Source organism: Lucilia cuprina, chromosome 2, assembly GCF_022045245.1.
Source record: "Lucilia cuprina isolate Lc7/37 chromosome 2, ASM2204524v1, whole genome shotgun sequence".
Taxonomy (NCBI): Eukaryota; Metazoa; Arthropoda; class Insecta; order Diptera; family Calliphoridae; genus Lucilia; species Lucilia cuprina.
In genome coordinates this window covers 55,932,464-55,936,894 of record NC_060950.1, presented here as the reverse complement: position 1 = coordinate 55,936,894, position 4,431 = coordinate 55,932,464, and positions in this window count along the sequence as shown.

The window sequence follows — 4,431 nt, the reverse complement described above, 5'->3', positions numbered from 1 at the left end:
TAGATAGATAGATAGATAGATAGATAGATAGATAGATAGATAGATAGATAGATAGATAGATAGATAGATTGATAGATTGATAGATTGATAGATTGATAGATAGATAGACAGATAGATAGATAGATAGATAGATAGATAGATAGATAGATAGATAGATAGATAGATAGATAGATAGATAGATATAGACAGAAATGTACTTTTTTGTTACTTTGTTTCGACAAAAAGACAATTGTTCGAATGTCGATTTAAAGAACCCTAGCACAAGTTAAGATGAGTTACAAATGTTAAAATAAATTCATGGAAAAAGCGGCCGCGAAAATAACTAAAAAACGAAAGGATATAGAAGTAATAATCACGGAAGATCTATGGAGTATTATAGATGCTTAAAATTTGATCATGTTTTTACTTCATATTCATTCTTAATGTCGCCAACGGAGACCTAGTCTAATAATATTCTCATTTAAAAGATTACTCTGTTGAAAGTTATTACAACATCTAGCGTTAACTGCTAACCAAAAACAAAAAACATATAAAAAGGTTAAGTTATTAAAGAATAATTCTAAAAAGCAATTACACACATGAGTATGTATCTAGATAAAGTTTAAGCAAAAGTAAAAGAATTCATAAAATCGCAAGTTTACTTGATGTGATGTGTGAAGAAACGACAGGGCAACTAGAAAAATAAAACCATATTAAAAGTCTTTAAAAACGAAAATATGCTGAGGTGAGTAAAATATACACAAAATGTTTTAAAATCCTAAAAACTAGTGTATTCGGTTGCCCTGACTATAACGTAATTAATTTTAAGGAAACAGTACATTTGATAACCTACCAGTAGTCATGCTACCGTCATCAATCGCAATATGTTTAAAGGTTTCGTGTTCGGTTATGGTGGTGGTATTTAAGATGGTGGTGGCGATAGTAATTGTAAATGTCATTTAATTTTAATAGAAAACTTTGTGTACCTCAAGTACTAGAACTTGACAATATCCCTTCCATAATTTGCTGCTTCTTAGTTGTTTTCATATATACTTTTTTTCTATAAATGTTAAACTTGTTAAACTTCCTACAATGTTATACAAACGAAGTGACCAAATTGCCACAACTGTGACACATAATCAACTTTCCAATGAGTAAAAGCCAAGGTAGACCTAAGCAAATAGATAAAACTGACTGAACTAAAAGACAGACCTGCTTGTCCCATTAAGAAATACATGAATGAATGAATTGGAATGACTAAACAAATAGTAAAGTATAAAACAACATGCATGTTTGAAACGTGACATGATTTCATGGATATACGTTTTATATTTTTTAACTAACTCTGCACATCCCCTCTATTGTGTATATATGTTAGAAAGATATAAAATTCCAACTGTGTATCATCTATCCGTCTTTATGCGAAACGCCTACATACAAATATTCCTAATAAAAAATTAAATATAGCACAAATAGTAGTACATGTAGTGACCATTATTTATAGTATATTTAACATACAAAAACAAATACGAGCAATGGCTACTAGATATTGAGCCACCACAATGATTCCTACACTGCTACATGGTAAAATTCATAAAAGACAATTATTTTGACCATGACATTCGCTGGCCTTGAGATTGAAGTAAAAACTGGAGAGAACTTCTGCAGAAAATCAATGTGTACGGCATAGTAAAATGACTGACTGTCCATGAAATAGTTTTCTTTTTTTTTAATAAAGCACTTCTAGTATTTGTATAACAACTAAGTCCAAATATATATATATATAGTCTAGTCTATAGTCTAGTCTATAGTCTAGTCTATAGTCTAGTCTATAGTCTAGTCTATAGTCTAGTCTATAGTCTAGTCTATAGTCTAGTCTATAGTCTAGTCTATAGTCTAGTCTATAGTAGTCTATAGTCTAGTCTATAGTCTAGTCTATAGTCTAGTCTATAGTCTAGTCTATAGTCTAGTCTATAGTCTAGTCTATAGTCTAGTCTATAGTCTAGTCTATAGTCTAGTCTATAGTCTAGTCTATAGTCTAGTCTATAGTCTAGTCTATAGTCTAGTCTATAGTCTAGTCTATAGTCTAGTCTATAGTCTAGTCTATAGTCTAGTCTATAGTCTAGTCTATAGTCTAGTCTATAGTCTAGTCTATAGTCTAGTCTATAGTCTAGTCTATAGTCTAGTCTATAGTCTAGTCTATAGTCTAGTCTATAGTCTAGTCTATAGTCTAGTCTATAGTCTAGTCTATAGTCTAGTCTATAGTCTAGTCTATAGTCTAGTCTATAGTCTAGTCTATAGTCTAGTCTATAGTCTAGTCTATAGTCTAGTCTATAGTCTAGTCTATAGTCTAGTCTATAGTCTAGTCTATAGTCTAGTCTATAGTCTAGTCTATAGTCTAGTCTATAGTCTAGTCTATAGTCTAGTCTATAGTCTAGTCTATAGTCTAGTCTATAGTCTAGTCTATAGTCTAGTCTAGAGTATAGTCTAGGTCTTAGTCTAGTCTAGAGTATAGTATAGATATAGTCTAGAGTATAGTATATTAGTCTATAGTCTAGTCTATAGTCTAGTCTAGTCTATAGTCTAGTCTAGTCTATAGTCTAGTCTATAGTCTAGTCTATAGTCTAGTCTATAGTCTAGTCTATAGTCTAGTCTATAGTCTAGTCTATAGTCTAGTCTATAGTCTAGTCTATAGTCTAGTCTATAGTCTAGTCTATAGTCTAGTCTATAGTCTAGTCTATAGTCTAGTCTATAGTCTAGTCTATAGTCTAGTCTATAGTCTAGTCTATAGTCTAGTCTATAGTCTAGTCTATAGTCTAGTCTATAGTCTAGTCTATAGTCTAGTCTATAGTCTAGTCTATAGTCTAGTCTATAGTCTAGTCTATAGTCTAGTCTATAGTCTAGTCTATAGTCTAGTCTATAGTCTAGTCTATAGTCTAGTCTATAGTCTAGTCTATAGTCTAGTCTATAGTCTAGTCTATAGTCTAGTCTATAGTCTAGTCTATAGTCTAGTCTATAGTCTAGTCTATAGTCTAGTCTATAGTCTAGTCTATAGTCTAGTCTATAGTCTAGTCTATAGTCTAGTCTATAGTCTAGTCTATAGTCTAGTCTATAGTCTAGTCTATAGTCTAGTCTATAGTCTAGTCTATAGTCTAGTCTATAGTCTAGTCTATAGTCTAGTCTATAGTCTAGTCTATAGTCTAGTCTATAGTCTAGTCTATAGTCTAGTCTATAGTCTAGTCTATAGTCTAGTCTATAGTCTAGTCTATAGTCTAGTCTATAGTCTAGTCTATAGTCTAGTCTATAGTCTAGTCTATAGTCTAGTCTATAGTCTAGTCTATAGTCTAGTCTATAGTCTAGTCTATAGTCTAGTCTATAGTCTAGTCTATAGTCTAGTCTATAGTCTAGTCTATAGTCTAGTCTATAGTCTAGTCTATAGTCTAGTCTATAGTCTAGTCTATAGTCTAGTCTATAGTCTAGTCTATAGTCTAGTCTATAGTCTAGTCTATAGTCTAGTCTATAGTCTAGTCTATAGTCTAGTCTATAGTCTAGTCTATAGTCTAGTCTATAGTCTAGTCTATAGTCTAGTCTATAGTCTAGTCTATAGTCTAGTCTATAGTCTAGTCTATAGTCTAGTCTATAGTCTAGTCTATAGTCTAGTCTATAGTCTAGTCTATAGTCTAGTCTATAGTCTAGTCTATAGTCTAGTCTATAGTCTAGTCTATAGTCTAGTCTATAGTCTAGTCTATAGTCTAGTCTATAGTCTAGTCTATAGTCTAGTCTATAGTCTAGTCTATAGTCTAGTCTATAGTCTAGTCTATAGTCTAGTCTATAGTCTAGTCTATAGTCTAGTCTATAGTCTAGTCTATAGTCTAGTCTATAGTCTAGTCTATAGTCTATTCTAGTCTAGTCTATAGTCTAGTCTATAGTCTAGTCTATAGACTAGACTATAGACTAGTCTATAGTCTAGTCTATAGTCTAGTATATAGTCTAGTCTATAGTCTAGTCTATAATCTAGTCTATAGTCTAGTCTATAGTCTAGTCTATAATCTAGTCTATAGTCTAGTCTATAGTCTAGTCTATAGTCTAGACTATAGTCTAGTCTATAGTCTAATCTATAGTCTAGTATATGATCTAGTCTATAATTTAATCTATAGTCTAGTCTAGTGTCTAGTATAGTCTAATCTGTAGTCTAGTCTTTAGGCAAAGATTAGACTTAAGACTAGACAAGTCTATAGTCTAGCCTTTAGTATAGTCTATGGTTTAGTCTTTTGTCTAATAAAGTATAGTCTAGTCTACAGTCTAATCTAATATAGTCTATAGTCTTCTCTATAGTCTAGTCTAGTCCAGTCTATGGTCTAGCCTAGTGCTGTCTAGTCTAGCCTACTGCAGTCTAGTCCAGTTTGCTCTAGTCTAGTTCAGTCTGGTCTAGTCTAGTTCAGTGTAGTCTAT